Below are 17,374 nucleotides of genomic sequence, written 5' to 3'. Positions count from 1 at the left end.
GACAAGGAAAGAGGGAGATTTTGCCAAATCTTCAGATTCTCTTTAATTTTATTCAGTACTGGAGGTATATTAAGATTATACCATCTATCTGGATTAGAGGAGATCATGATACCTAGATATCTAAAGGAGCCGGCCGTCAGTTTAAATGGGATATTAACAATGGAGTCCTTGGATTGCTTTATCCATAACAGTTCAGACTTCATCATATTTACCCTATAACCAGAAAAAGCACCAAATAGTTCAATAATTGATATTAATTTGGGTATATTATTAGAAGTTTTAGATATATAAATTAAAATATCGTCAGCATAAAGTGCTATTTTCATCTCCTTCCCTCCAATCCTAATGCCCTCAAGATGTTGTCTAACATAGATAGCAAAAGGTTCTATTGAAATATTAAAAAGGAGGGGGGAGAGGGGGCACCCCTGCCAGGTACCTCTTCTGAGAAAGATATTTGGGGAAGTTAAACCATTCACTACTAATCTAGTAGAAGCTGTTTTATATAGATTATTAACAAAGTTAAAAAAATTACCCTGTATACCAAATTGTTGAAGGGCGTATGTCAAATGGTCAAAATGAACTGAGTCAAAAGCTTTCTCAGCGTCTATCGAGATAATTGCAGAATCAGGGGTACCCCCTCTCCCCTCCTCCACCTCACCATTACTCTTGAAGTAATCTATGGTAAGAAAGAGTTCTCTTACCTTGGCTGACGAATTTCTTTTAAGTATGAAGCCTGCCTGATCCTTATGTATTATATTAGGAAGACACCCTTGAAGCCTTGATGCTAAAATAGAGGACATTATTTTATAATCCGCATTTAGCAGTGCTATTGGTCTATATGATTCCTTTCTGTCAGGCTCCTTTCCTGGTTTAAGAATTAAAGTTGTATATGATGCAGCAAAATTGGGTGATGGAGTATTACCCTTAATATAGATATCATTATATAATGAGGATAGATATGGTAAGATTGTTGTAGATAATATTTTATAGAATTCATTAGGAAGGCCATCCGGGCCCGAGGCTTTATTCAAAGAGAGATCTTGAATTGCCCTTGAAATCTCAAGCTCAGCTATAGGAATATTAAGAGTTTTAATTAAATCTGCCGGTATAGTATTATGATTAATTCTGTCCCAAAAGGAATCTCGCTTATTTACATCTGATGTTTTTAAAGAGTATAAGTCCTGATAATATTCTAAGAAAGAATGAATAATATCTTCAGAGGCTGTTATTGTTTTATCCTTTACCTGTAATGACTCAATCACTGATGAAGTCTTTTCTGTTTTTATTAACCTTGAGAGGAGTTTTCCAGTTTTGTTTCCGTGTCTGTAAAGTTTAGATTGTAATTTTAAATCTTTTTGGGAGGTTTTAAGTAAAAGAAAGGAATCTCTCTCTTTTAAAGCTTGGATATAACCGTGCCCATTTATCCGGTGTTTTCTCTAGTAAATATGAATTGTAAGAATTAGAAATAGCTTTTGTAATTTCCCTTTCTCTGATCTTAAATTTCTTTGTTCTACTTATAGTATAAGCTAAAATTTCACCTCTCAATACTGCCTTAGCAGTTTCCCAAAAAATCATGGGGCAATTGATATATTCTTTGTTAAAAGATGCGTATTCTTCGAATTTAACATTTAACCAGTTTTTAAATTTAAGATCAGAGGCTAGGTAATTTGGAAAAAAAGAATCTGGAGTATCTAGGAGTTGGATTATTTGGAAAAAACTCTAAGGAAATCGGGGCGTGGTCAGAAATACAAATAGGAATTCCCGTCGGTAGTTCGTCGGGAAAGGAGGATGTTCCGCGTCGGCGGGATGAAGATTCAAGACCCGGCTTCGACGATGACCTCGCCCGGATAGAAGACTTCTTCAGCGCCTCTTGGAAGATGACCTCGCCCGGATGGAAGATTTCTTCAGCGCCGCTTGGAGGATCACTTCATCGGATGGAAGATTTCTTCAGCGCCCCTTGGAGGATAACGTCTGCCGGTCCGGATGTCCTCTTCAGTTCCATCGGTGGCTCGGCTGAGTGAAGACAACTAAAGGTAGGATGATCTTCAGGGGATTAGTGTTAGGTTATTTTAAGGGGGGTTTGGGTTAGATTAGGGGTATGTGGGTGGTGGGTTTTAATGTTGGGGGGGGTTGTATTTTTCTTTTACAGGCAAAAGAGCTGAACTTTGGGGCATGCCCCCACAAAAGGCCCTTTTAAGGGCTGGTAAGGTAAAAGAGCTTTGAACTTTTTTAATGTAGAATAGGGTAGGGCATTTTTTTATTTTGGGGGGGTTTGTTATTTTATTAGGGGGCTTAGATTAGGTGTAAGTAGCTTAAAATTGTTGTAATATGTTTTTAAATGTTTGTAACTTTTTTTTTTTTTTTTGTAACTTAGCTTTTTTATTTTTGTACTTTAGTTAGTTTATGTAATTGTATTTAATTGTAGTTATTTGTAGGTAGTTTAATTAATTAATTTAATGATAGTGTAGTGTTAGGTTTAATTGTAACTTAGGTTAGGATTTATTTTACAGGTAATTTTGTATTTCTTTTAGCTAGGTAGTTATTAAATAGTTAATAACTATTTAATAACTATTCTAACTAGCTAAAATAAATACAAAGTTACCTGTAAAATAAATATAAATCCGAAAATAGCTACAATGTAATTATGAATTACATTGTAGCTATCTTAGGGTTTATTTTACAGGTAAGTATTTAGTTTTAAATAGGAATAATTTATTAAAGTATAGTGTAGTGTTAGGTGTAATTGTAACTTAGGTTAGTTTTTATTTTACAGGTAAATTTCTCTTCATTTTAGCTAGGTAGCTATTAAATAGTTAATAACTATTTAATAGCTATTGTACCTAGTTAAAATAAATTGAAAGGTACCTGTAAAATAAAAATAAATCCTAAGATAGCTACAATATAATTATTATTTATATTGTAGCTATATTAGAGTTTATTTTATAGGTAAGTATTTAGTTTTAAATAGGATTAACTTAGTTAATAATATAAATATTATTTAGATTTATTTAATTAATATTTAAGTTAGGGGGGTGTTAGGGTTAGTGTTAGACTTAGGTTTAGGGGTTAATAATTTTATTACAGTGGCGGCGGTGTAGTGGGGGGCAGGATAGGGGTTAATAAATTTATTATAGGTGCCGACGGTGTAGGGGGGGCAGGATAGGGGTTATTAAATTTAATATAGGTTGCGGCGGGTTCAGGGAGCGGCGGTTTAGGGGTTAAACAATATTTTTATTTGCGGCGAGGTGCGGGATCAGCAGGATAGGGGTTAATAACTTTACTACAGAGGGCGGCGGTATAGGGGGGGCAGGATAGGGGTTACTAGGTATAATGTAGGTGGCAGCGGTGTCCGGGAGCGGCGGTTTAGGGGTTAATACATTTATAAGACTTGCGGCGGGGTCTAGGAGCGGCTGTTTAGGGGTTAATACATTTTTAATAGTTGCGGCAGGGTCTAGGAGCGGCGGTTTAGGGGTTAATACATTTTTAATAGTTGCGGCAGGGTCTAGGAGCGGCGGTTTAGGGGTTAGTAACTTTATTTAGTTTTGGGGGGCTCCGGGGGCGCCGGTATAGGGGGTAGAACAGTGTAGTTTACTGTGAGTGCTTAGTGACAGGCTAGCAAGAAAGCTGTCAAACAGGCGAAGAGCAGCGAGATCGGATGAGTGATAACTCTCACAGTCCGCTGCTCATTGCCCCGCGGCTTTTTGACAGCTTTTTTTGATAACTTAGGCGTATTTTTTTCAGGTCCGCGGCGGCGAAGGTAGGCGAGCTTAGGCGGGCGTATTGGGCCGGCGAAGTCAGAAAAGTTGACGGCTTGATAACTACCCCCCATAGTGTACAATGTCCCTTGAAGGCTCTCAATATATCTCTAGGATCAAAATAATAATTTATTTAACCTCTTAAAGAGATATGAAACCCAATTTTTTTTTTATGATTCAGGCAGAGCATACCATTTTAAATAACTTTCCAATTTACTTATATTATCAAATTTGCTTCATTCCTTTGCTATCCTTAGTTGAAGTAGCAGCAATGCACTGAGCACATCAGATGAACCAATCAGAAGAGCCATATATAAACAGCTAGCTCCCAGTAGTACATTGCTACTCCTGAGTCTATCTAGGTATGATTTTCAACTAAGGATAACAACAGAACAAAGCAACTTAGTTAATAGAAGTAAATTGGAATGGTGTTTAAAATGGCATGTTCTATAGGAACCATGAAAGAAACATTTTGGGTTTCATATTCCTTTTAAGGAGGTTTATCCCAATTTGTGTTCTTAAGACCATTTTGGCATTTTTGCTCAGTATTGGTTTCACCCTAATTATCTGCTGATAATTCACCCTAATTATCTCATGATAATTTCTTTTGCTAACTATTGCAATCCTTTTGGGTTATATAGGGTGCCTAGCCTTATATGATCCATATTTCTGGCTGCTCCAAGTTATATATTTTATTTTTAGTCTGAATGTTTTTTTTGTTTTTTTTTATTAATATTTTTTTTTTTTTTTTTTTTTTTTTTTTTTTAAAAAAAATTTTTTTTTTTTATTCAGATTCATTTAAAGGCATACAAGGCTTATATGTCAAAAAACGTATTACAGAAAAAAAAAGTATTTTCATATAATCAATATAACCATTCAACCTGCATTTACAAAAACTAAGTGCAATTACATGACATCAGATATATATATATTGAGTTACCAAGTAAGTGCCAGTATAGCTCTGTGCCTTCAAAATAACCTTAAGGGCCACTCTTGGACCCCATATAACCCAATAAACCGAACCAAGGAAGGCAACTACTGAAAACAAGGAAACCACTCTTGGGTCCCCAACAATGAATCTCTATTTTCTGAGGTTTTAAGGTCTAGGTGTTGCAGAGATAAAATGACAGGGGAATCATCCTTATTAGCTTTTCAGTGTAGGCAGTTGGGAGGGATATCTATATCAGAACCATAATGTAGGGAGAGCTGATAAACCCCCGAACATGTGAATACATTAGAATGAGTGGCTGAGAATACAAACTGATATGTAAATTTATCGTTACTCATATGAGTATTGAAAGCTAAAAGAGTAAGTTTGAAGCAGGTAAGAATATAAACTTGAGTGCGTATTAACCACCAAATAAATGGGCCTTAGTGACTATGGGAAATGTAATTTGATGTACTGCCTCGGCCGCAGACAGCACATCCAAGAGCTAATATAGGTTAAGACAGCCTCTTCAGGGGTCACACTCATAGCGCTTAACAATCTAAAGTCTAAAATGAAGTGCAAAATCATATTCTATGTATGTTTGTACAGGGGTTAAGCTTGGACTGTTACACAACCTCAAATTTTATTTATTTTTTAAATAGTGCAGGGTTCTAAAAACTACTGGGCACCGACAATAGTTATAACTAAGATAAGTGAATTTCCAATTTACAGTGCAAGCAGCATTAACCAAACAGAGATAAATAGTAGTATGAGACAAAAACATTGCAAATATAAACTAACTGTTATTGTGAGTTATATATAAGTGACACTCCTTCCAGACCAATATAGGAATACTCAGCTAAAGCTATAGGTGCATATGGTATTGTACTTAGTTAATTCTACCCAATTTCAATGAGACATAGGAGGGTAGACACAAAGTAAGTGAACCTCTATTACAGGGTCACAGCAGTAATTTGCAGCCTTAGTATAGAGCGAGTTTGGTTAATAGGAGGCAACACAGGCATAATAAATAGCCAATTTAAAAATAAGCAAAACAAAAACCGTTGGATAACATGAGAGACACATTAAAATCTATAGGCACAGGCAATACACATAATGAAGACAAATCTGTAAAGCATCCTGCACAATAGATATACATCCTCTGCCCCTCTAACAAATAAACAGTTTATGCAAAACATTTCAAAGACACGTCCCCAGACCTGCTAAATCCACGGTATCTTATACCAATGCTGGAGAGTCCCCTTAGCCTCTAAAAGTCCCGGACCTGGGTCTCACCCTTAGAGCAATGACTTTCACTCATCCCACTCCATGTCGGTCATCTTTCAAAGGACTCACTCTGATGTGGGACCCTGAATGAAAAATACACCCGCTCCGCAAGGTAAGTACTTGTAAACGGCTCATTACATCAGGAATACTACCTCCTTGAATGGTAAAGATTGCTCCACTCGATTTCCCTCTAGCTCCAGGCTCATTAATGGGTGGATGAATAGGAGAGAGCAGAGCGTGGAATTCAGACATGATAGATCCAATGCGGGTTTGACTCTGCTCCTCGGCATCGGTCTTATCTACCTCTCGGGGATTGCACGGGTAAGCAAAATCCCCTGTTAAAGCAAATAACGCCTTCACTTGCCTTTTATTTCTCCCGGTTTCAATCTGCAGTTTAAGTATAGGCGGCTTCACTTCACAGGTCCCGGCTTCCACAACCACATGGTCTTTCAAGTGGGAGTCCAGAGTGAGTGAAAATTTTTCGTTATCTGAGCTTATGTCACCCATCTGGTTATAGGGAGGGGAGATCTGTATGTTAGGCTCACCGGGTGTAATGGACACAGGCCCGCAATCTGGCACTTCTACATGCGAACACCAGGTAGTGTCTAATGGTCTGCAGGAGTTAGGCGTACATTTGAGGTTATATTCATTTGGTAGTACTGCTGTGGCAGCGGGCCCTAGGAAAAGTTTACATAACTCTATTTCTAGACTCCGGTAATGGTCCTGTATAAGCTGCGACATCTCACTTTCCCATCTGTTTAGGGCCTCCATTTTTTTTTTTTTTTTCTTCAAACGATATTTGTATAGCTCCCCTTCAAATACTCTTACAAACAGTTATGTCCAGCAAGATGGTTCCCTACTTTAGTATATAAGAAGGCAGTCTTTATCCTGTTACAGGATTTCTTAACCCCAGAGTTTGGGGGGGGGGGGGGTAACTGTGTGGCAGCCCCAGACCTATGCTTCAAACACCCCACAGGCCTTGCTTTTAGAGATCCTCAAATGGCTTCTAGGCCCGTGGGGACGAGTGTTGCACAGCTGTCTCAAAGAACATAGGAGTAAACTCAGTCGGATCTTCCACTCTTAACATCTGCTGGATCTCAGCTGAACAGATGTTGACATTGGTCTATTATATGGTAGATTTACTATTTGAAATCCACCTAGAATCTTTTCAAATCTGAGGAGCTTCATAAAGACACGTCTATCCGCAGTGAGAACAGGCTCCGCCCCCCTTTATTAATATTTTTATTGAGGTTGTAAATAAATGAAACAGGCAAATAATATCACAGTTCCAAAAACAAAAGGAAATCACAACAAAATACACATAGTAAATGTCAGAATAAAAATACAAAGAATCACCCAGTTATACAGATGGTAGTTAACCTCAGGTTTTCATTTAAGAGACATCCCCTTCAAATATAATAAAAAGTCAAATAAAATGAGTTCCCTCAATGATAAATAAAGGTCTCTTTTGGGCTTCCTAGAGGAGAGTTTAAAGGGACACTGAACCCAAATGTATTCTTTCGTGATTCAGATAGAGCACATGCAATTTTAAGCAACTTACTAATTTACTCCTATTATCACATTTTCTTCATTCTCTTGGTATCTTTATTTGAAATGCAAGAATGCAAGTTTATGTGCCGGCCCGTTTTTGGTGACTAACCTGGGTTGTTCTTGCTGATTGGTGGATAAATTCACCCACCAATAAACAAGTGCTTTCCATGGTACTGAACCAAAAAAATAGCTTAGATGCCTTTTTTCAAATAAAGAAAGCACGAGAATGAAGAAAAATTAATAATAGGAGTAAATTAGAAAGTTGCTTAAAATTGCAGGCTCTATCTGAATCATGAAAGAAAAAAATTGGGTTCAGTGTCCCTTTAAGTAAAAAATGGGGAATTGTAGGGGAAAGGATAAAATAACAAAATGAGCCTCTTTTGGACCCCAAATGGACACTACTAGCTTGTGAGACATATGGATGTAGAGCCACTCCAGCACTCTATAGTTAAATGATAAATGAGCTAGTATGGTAAAGATAGGTAAAAGAAAACTCTACTAACTTGTTGTGGAATAAAACTATCAACAGAAAATTGCGGGCTACTTTCTGTGCACACATGGTATGTATAGTGACTGCACAACACCCCTTAAAATCATTACGGTCACTCTTGGGCCTCTTGAAACTTATTGTTGTATACGGGTAGGAGTTAGGGGTTACTAGCACTGTGATGGTAACTGGGATGAGCACAAATTTTTGCAGGGGAGTAGGGATCTGTGGTCTTAGCGACTGAGCTACAAAAAATGTCATCGTCACTGATCTCTTAATCTTGATGCTGACCAAAGAGGAGTCATTTCTCCTGGGGCTCACCTCTATCCTTCCAATGATGGATGTGTTGTCAGGAATCGTAGGGACCTTCGGGATCTCTTTCTTACGATGGGTCATAGACTGTTGTAGGTAAGACGGCTCCTTGTAAGGTTCAGCACATGGTTGTCCAGCCTCAATACTAACCGCACAGAGTAGAGGTGAACCTTGCGATGCAGTTGTTAGCTGGATGTCCAGGCCCTGTAACATCGGCATGAACACCTTGCTCGCAGATGGCTCCAACATCTCCCGCAATCTCAGGATAGGATAGCCCCGTGGGTTATACGGGGCCTGCAGGGTCTCTGCAAACTTCTCTTTGTATTGGGTAAGCAGGGTACGTAGTTCTCATAGGAAGCAGGCATTAGGCTCCATACCCAGGGTAGTTAGAGCAGGTACAGGGCATATAGAGTCGTAGGCTGTAGTAGAGCACTCAGGCCCTATACGACAGCAGTATCCTGAGGGAATACCAATGGGGGGGGTTAGAAATGAGGCCGCAACCTCAGAGTTAGCTCCGGATCATTGTTGCAGTTAGCAATCCTCAAGAAAACGACATCATTTGGATGATGGAGTCATCTATAAACAGATATCTGCTATTCAAAGTCTGGATGGTAGCTGGATCTAGTGATATTTAGCAGATATTGCAGGAATACTGGAGCAGCTCACAACAACATAACCTATCATGGCCACCATCCGGAAGTTCCCCCAGTCTGAATGGTTTTTAACCAGATAGATCAGATCTGTTATATTGGGCCAATACTTCCCTATAAATGTTAACACACAGTATAAATTTAAAGGGACATGAAACCCAAATTTTTTCTTTCATGATTTAGAAAGACCATGCAATTTTCTTATATCATTTTTATTATTATATATCAACATAAATATACATTTTCATACAATTTCAGAGTGAAAAAAAAAAAAAAAGTAGAAAAGAAAAAAAAATATGACAACAGTTCTAATAGTTAGTAACCAAACAACATTACTCATTTCCACAAAGTATTATAACCATTGTAATAATATATTAAAAAGAAACCCTATTTTACAACCTCTCTCAATCCATAATGATCTAGTTATTTGGATTTCAATCTAATATTCCTCTATCTTTAAGTTTAGCTATGAAGATATAAATATTATCTTTTCCTTCTCTACTTCCCTCTTCAGCCTCTTACACAAATACATCACATACAACAACAAAAACAACAATGACAAGACAGAACAAAACAGAACAAAACAAGACAAAACAAACAAAAACAAAAAAACCACAAAAGAAAAGGGGGGGGGGGGGTATGGTGGAGGATACACTGTTACCATAATCCCAGCAGGACTAGTTCAGTGTTTCTAAATGGATAAATTAGGTTATCAATTTCCGCTGGAGAGAAAGATTTAATGAAAAGTGACCACTTTCTAAAGAATAAGGTAACATCCTTTTCACTATTGAGATCAGTATCTAATTGCTCAAGAATGCATTGTTTTTTAAGACAATTTTTGACCTCTTGAATACTGGGGATTGCTCTGTTTTTCCATTTTTTGAGGATTATATATCTTGCTGCTAGAATAGCTAAATTTACAATTTTTGTGTTTACCAATCTGTCTTCTGAGTCCTTCCATAAAAAAACAATATGCAATAATGATAAAGTCAGGGGGGAGGTTCCCATTGTCCCAAGCCAATATTGTAATTTCAACCAAAACTGTTGAATAATTGGACAATTCCAGAACATGTGTATGAGATTGGCTGATGGATGGGAGCATTTGGGGCATGAATTAAAATCTGGATTCCTACATTTGACAGCTTTCTCAGGAGTATAGAATATCCTGAGTAATAATTTTATGTGTGTCTCTCTCCAGAAGGAAGAGAGAGTGATTTTTGCTACCTCAGACACTGAGGACTGCACAAAACTGGCATCTCCAGAATTCTGTGTTGAAACCTCTACCCAGTTGGCTGCTATTTTTTCTAGATTTGAATTACCTTTTAGAGAAACCAAGTCTAGATAGGTAAGGGATACTGACGTATAGCCATTTTTAACTAGAGATAACCACTTCTCCACAGCCCCCAGTGTCCAGGTCCATCCAAATTTATTCACTAAACTTAAAGCAAAATGTCTTACTTGTAAATAAGCAAAAAACTCTCTCAGAGCTCCAAAAGTTTTTATACATTTCCTATCAAAATCTAACAATTGATAAATTTTACTTAATCCCAAAATCTCCCATTTTTGGAAAGGAGAAGAATAAAGGCCCGCTTGAAATTGAGGATTGCCTATTATCGGTATATGTTTAGATACTTCCTGTTCTACGTTAAGGATTTTACACACTCTTCACCAGACTTGTAGAGGATTAAACATTGTTTTCCTTTTTTTTTACTTCTTTTGGTAACAAATTTCTAGTACAATGAATAAGTGCCAGTGGAGCATATGGATAGAGTATATTTTTCTCAAGCTCATTATTGGTAACGTAGTCTCTCTCAGACATCCAGTCCATGACCAAACGAATCATAAAAGCGTAGTTATAAAGTTTAATATCCGGTAAGGCTAGTCTGGCATATTTTCTAGGGAGCGATAATTTAAATAGCGAAATTCTGGGCTTTTTATTTTGCCAAATAAATTTTCTCAGAGCAGTATTAAATATCAAGACATCTTTATTTTTAAGTATCAGAGGGGTATTTTGTAAAATATATAGTATCTTTGGAAGACAGATCATTTTGTATAGCGCAATGCGGCCCGACAAGGAAAGAGGGAGATTTTGCCAAATCTTCAGATTCTCTTTAATTTTATTCAGTACTGGAGGTATATTAAGATTATACCATCTATCTGGATTAGAGGAGATCATGATACCTAGATATCTAAAGGAGCCGGCCGTCAGTTTAAATGGGATATTAACAATGGAGTCCTTGGATTGCTTTATCCATAACAGTTCAGACTTCATCATATTTACCCTATAACCAGAAAAAGCACCAAATAGTTCAATAATTGATATTAATTTGGGTATATTATTAGAAGTTTTAGATATATAAATTAAAATATCGTCAGCATAAAGTGCTATTTTCATCTCCTTCCCTCCAATCCTAATGCCCTCAAGATGTTGTCTAACATAGATAGCAAAAGGTTCTATTGAAATATTAAAAAGGAGGGGGGAGAGGGGGCACCCCTGCCAGGTACCTCTTCTGAGAAAGATATTTGGGGAAGTTAAACCATTCACTACTAATCTAGTAGAAGCTGTTTTATATAGATTATTAACAAAGTTAAAAAAATTACCCTGTATACCAAATTGTTGAAGGGCGTATGTCAAATGGTCAAAATGAACTGAGTCAAAAGCTTTCTCAGCGTCTATCGAGATAATTGCAGAATCAGGGGTACCCCCTCTCCCCTCCTCCACCTCACCATTACTCTTGAAGTAATCTATGGTAAGAAAGAGTTCTCTTACCTTGGCTGACGAATTTCTTTTAAGTATGAAGCCTGCCTGATCCTTATGTATTATATTAGGAAGACACCCTTGAAGCCTTGATGCTAAAATAGAGGACATTATTTTATAATCCGCATTTAGCAGTGCTATTGGTCTATATGATTCCTTTCTGTCAGGCTCCTTTCCTGGTTTAAGAATTAAAGTTGTATATTATGCAGCAAAATTGGGTGATGGAGTATTACCCTTAATATAGATATCATTATATAATGAGGATAGATATGGTAAGATTGTTGTAGATAATATTTTATAGAATTCATTAGGAAGGCCATCCGGGCCCAAGGCTTTATTCAAAGAGAGATCTTGAATTGCCCTTGAAATCTCAAGCTCAGCTATAGGAATATTAAGAGTTTTAATTAAATCTGCCGGTATAGTATTATGATTAATTCTGTCCCAAAAGGAATCTCGCTTATTTACATCTGATGTTTTTAAAGAGTATAAGTCCTGATAATATTCTAAGAAAGAATGAATAATATCTTCAGAGGCTGTTATTGTTTTATCCTTTACCTGTAATGACTCAATCACTGATGAAGTCTTTTCTGTTTTTATTAACCTTGAGAGGAGTTTTCCTGTTTTGTTTCCGTGTCTGTAAAGTTTAGATTGTAATTTTAAATCTTTTTGGGAGGTTTTAAGTAAAAGAAAGGAATCTCTCTCTTTTAAAGCTTGGATATAACCGTGCCCATTTATCCGGTGTTTTCTCTAGTAAATATGAATTGTAAGAATTAGAAATAGCTTTTGTAATTTCCCTTTCTCTGATCTTAAATTTCTTTGTTCTACTTATAGTATAAGCTAAAATTTCACCTCTCAATACTGCCTTAGCAGTTTCCCAAAAAATCATGGGGCGATTGATATATTCTTTGTTAAAAGATGCGTATTCTTCGAATTTAACATTTAACCAGTTTTTAAATTTAAGATCAGAGGCTAGGTAATTTGGAAAAAAGAATCTGGAGTATCTAGGAGTTGGATTATTTGGAAAAAACTCTAAGGAAATCGGGGCGTGGTCAGAAATACAAATAGGAAGAATATTGGCAGCTAGTCTTATTTTACATAGTCTCTCGTCTAGAAAGAACAGGTCAATTCTTGAAAGTGACTTATGCGCCTTAGAAAGGCAAGTGTAATCCCTAAAATCTGGATTATGCATCCTCCATATATCTCTAACTCTGAGATTCTGAGCCAGTTTAAGAAACAATTTAGATTCTAAGCTATCTCTTTTGGTTCTAAGAGAGGAATTCTTATGTCTTAGCCTGTCTAAGGGATACTGCGGCGCCATATTGAAATCCCCTCCTAAGATTAAGAAACCTTCTGTGAAAAGTAATAGATCAGCTTGAAGTTTATCCCAAAAAAGAGGGCTAAAAACATTAGGAGCGTATATATTACAGAATGTGTACAGTATATTGCCTACTTTAATTTTAGCCATTAGAAATCTCCCTTTCGGATCTGTCTTAGTATGGAGGACTTGGTATTTTATTTTTTTACCTAACAGGATCGCTACCCCTCCCTTTCTTTGAGTACTGGGTGAAGCGAGAACTTCATTAACCCAGGAGCCCTTAAGCTTAAGGACTTCTTCAATTCTAAGATGGGTTTCCTGTAAAAAAGCGATATCTGTGTGAATTTTTTTTAAGTGTGTTAGTATTGTTTTGCGTTTGATAGGTGATGTGATGCCCCCAATATTCCAAGAGGCTAATTTAAAACCATTTATAATATCTGTCATCATGCAAAAAAAAGGCTAAAATGCTTGTGGATGCTAGGGAAGGGAAAAAAGAACCCCCCCCCCCCCCCCCCCCCCGAGACAAGACAACGCAAAAACTTAACAACATATAACATATTGGGAAGAAGAAAAAAAAAAAAAGAAAATTGGTCCAGAACTTGTATATATGTCAGGACCCTCATGACCTCCTGTCATTCAAATGGCGTATGATAAATGAGTAATTATATATGTCTACTATAGTTTGTATTCCACCCTATTCTAAGGGAAGCTGTTGCGATATAAAGCTTTCTGCCTCTTTGGGTGATTCAAAAAAATACGTATTGTTGTTAACTGTTATCTTCAATTTTGCTGGATATATAATAGTAGCCCGATGTCCTTGCTTTATTAACTTGGTACATATCGGGGCCAGGTCCCTTCTCTTGGCAGAGGTTTCTGCAGAGAAATCCTGAAAAAGCATAATTTTGGCTCCCTCAAGGAATATGGGCTGATTCTTTTTAAAATATTGTAATAACAAAAGTTTATCCTGATAGTTAAGGGTTTTGGCAATAACTGGTCTAGGTCTAGAATTTTCATTCTCTGTATTTTGCCGTCCCAATCTATGCGCTGTCTCTAACACTATACGTTTATGGGATTGGGGAATTTGTAATAATTGTGGTAGAGTTTCTGTGAGTAATTTATCAAGATCTTCATATTGTTTTTCTTCTGGTATACCAATTACTCTAAAATTGTTTCGTCTAGCACGATTCTCAAGATCTTCCAATTTTAGCTGTACTTTTGAAAGTTTGGAGTTTATCGTATCTAACTTAGTGTTACTGGTTATCGAGTTGTCTTCTAAGTCAGAAATTCTTTACTCCGCCTCAGCTAGTCTGTTTGAAAACTGGCGAAACTCCGTTTTTAGTGCATGTATATCCTGCTTAATTTCATCTTTGAGAGAGTCAAATTTAGGTGTTAGTGCTTCAGAAATACTTGTGACTAAGGCTTGTAGATCTATAGATTCATTTATCTGTGTCATGGTTGTGCTAGTGAGACACGTGTCTGTGATGACTGGTGTAGTTTTAATATTCCTTTTTTCTCTATTTCTCCCAGTCATGCTGGAAGGGGGTATTTTAGTATGTGAAGTGCAAAATTTGTCCATAAATAAGTGAATGTGCCAACAAAAAAAAAAAAAAAAAAAAAAGAGAAATGGGGGGGGGGAGGGGTGAGTGTGAGTGTGAAGGGGTGTGATTAATTAAAAATACTTTGTGCAGTGATTTCTGTGTTGCCAATATCTTTCTCTTAACCTAAGAATTGCAAGAATATTCTTTTTATAGATTGTTTCAGTATCTGATAGCTCTAAGAATACCCTGTCTATCTAAGATAACTTAAATAACTTACAAGTTACTTAGGATATTTCTAGAGTAAGCGGAGCTACTTCTTCAAACTTAGAACAATGTTACCCCTCTTTTTTGTTAGTAAGAGCCATACATTAGTACAAAATAATCCTTCTCATAAACAATATTTTATCATATAGATATATTTAACAATAACCATAGAGAAATCTAGAACTCCTTTCTTTTCCTTTCCCCCTATTGAGTTACAAAAAATATCCTATCAAGAAAAACTATTTAAATTCACAGTTCCACTATATATAGCATATTCATCTATACCCAGTTGTTTTTAACAGATAGAATCATTTTACTGTTTTACTTTCAGTGGGACCCTTATATCTCCAGCTAAGAAAGTGGAATCAGATAGTAGTTACTGGGAATACAAAACCTCAGAGAGTTGAGGGGAAAAGTAACACAAATTTAGTAACAAAACATTTTTATTTTTTTTCCATAATTGTACCACATTTGATTTAGCTAATTTAACCAACTTGTGCTAATCAGTTAACTTAACCTGAACTTTTAATACTTCGTTACACAAAGAGTCCCAATTTTTCTGTGTCAGTCTTAGCAGGTATCGAATGCATATGATAGGAAATTTATCCCAAAGCACACAAAGAGAAAAAGAAGATACCTGTCCCTGGTCTTTTAAGGGTATAGTCTTGTCTTCGATAGTTGGAGCTCTATGAGGGCTCTTTAATCAGACCTGTTGGTTTGATTCCTCTCCGCGCAACATCGGTGGGGAGAGAAAAAAAAAGGGTCAGTGCTGGAGTGAGTTGTGTGGTCAAGTTTTCAGCCTTTCTCCTCAGGCGCAAACAAACAACCACCGGCTGCAATTACTTCAGGTGTAACTCCCTAACAGGAGAAAAAATATTACTGCCGTTCGGGTAATCAAAGTCCTGCTCAGGAGTCCAGAAAGGAGCAGGCCAGTGTTCTCGCCGTCAGGGATTCCCTTTACTCCGCGTCAGGCATGCTGTGTGACCCGCGGCAACCAATTGCAGCCTCCCGCACTCAGTTTCAGAGAGACCAGAGGGTATCACTCCTCCGATCCGAGTTCCGGTAAGTAGAAGGGACCAGGAAGGGACAAGTCAGGAACCCCACAATTCGGCTCTCCTCCGGGTGTCACCGGGCGCAAATCCACCCGATCCACACTCCCCAGTCCTCTCAAGCAGGTAAATCGGAGCTTATTAATAACTTCCAGGTAAGTTGTACCGTGATAATATGCCGATGTATATGCGGATAGATAGCAAGTCCGCTGCTCAAGATGGGTTACCAATGTTTTCTTGTAGTTTATTAATCAGCTAAAGCATGAGGCCAGTCATTTTTCATCTGTTGCTCTACCAGGAGAGCTAAGGTTTTACGGGTAACGCTGCCTCTTCTGCTTTATTTTCTTTTTTTCTCCTCACTCCGGATCACAGTAAGGGTAGAGTTTGTAGCTTGTACTCACAAATTTTTGGTGCTGTATCACAGGTTTGGACCATATAACCCGTTTGCAAGTTTTAAGTGCGGTGTCTTAGCACTATAGGAGAGCCGGTAGCTGGTTAAAGTTTGCTAAAGTAAGCCGCCCCAGGTCTGGGGTGTTCAGCACGCTTTCCCGCTGCCAATAGCTCATTAGGAGTTGCAGCACAGGTGTCTACCTGACCTTACACCTGAACTCCTCCCACCGGCACACCTCAAGACCATGCAATTTTAAACAACTTTCCATTTTACTTATGTTATCTAATTTGCTTAATTCTCTTGATACCCTTTGTTTAAAAAACATATCTAAACAGGCTAAGTAGCTGCTGATTGGTGGCTGCACATAGATGCCTTGTGTGATTGGCTCACCCATGTGCATTGTTATTTCTTCAACAAAAGATATCTAAAGAATAAAGCAAATTAGATAATATGTTGTTCAAAATTGTGTTCTCTATCTGAATCATGAAAGAAAATATATGGGTTCCATGTCCCTTTAAGGCTCGCTGTTGTTACTATGCTTTTAAGTTTATGGTCTGTTTTGAGCAACTTACTTTGAAGCTATGTGATTGTTTCTTATTAATATCATTATAGCTATATTTGTAAATGTTTGATATTGCACCATACAGGGAGTGCAGAATTATTAGGCAAATGAGTATTTTGACCACATCATCCTCTTTATGCATGTTGTCTTACTCCAAGCTGTATAGGCTCGAAAGCCTACTACCAATTAAGCATATTAGGTGATGTGCATCTCTGTAATGAGAAGGGGTGTGGTCTAATGACATCAACACCCTATATCAGGTGTGCATAATTATTAGACAACTTCCTTTCCTTTGGCAAAATGGGTCAAAAGAAGGACTTGACAGGCTCAGAAAAGTCAAAAATAGTGAGATATCTTGCAGAGGGATGCAGCACTCTTAAAATTGCAAAGCTTCTGAAGCGTGATCATCGAACAATCAAGCGTTTCATTCAAAATAGTCAACAGGGTCGCAAGAAGCGTGTGGAAAAACCAAGGCGCAAAATAACTGCCCATGAACTGAGAAAAATCAAGCGTGCAGCTGCCAAGAT

This window comes from Bombina bombina, chromosome 1, assembly GCF_027579735.1.
Source record: "Bombina bombina isolate aBomBom1 chromosome 1, aBomBom1.pri, whole genome shotgun sequence".
Taxonomy (NCBI): domain Eukaryota; kingdom Metazoa; phylum Chordata; class Amphibia; order Anura; family Bombinatoridae; genus Bombina; species Bombina bombina.
This window is presented reverse-complemented; position numbering follows the sequence as displayed.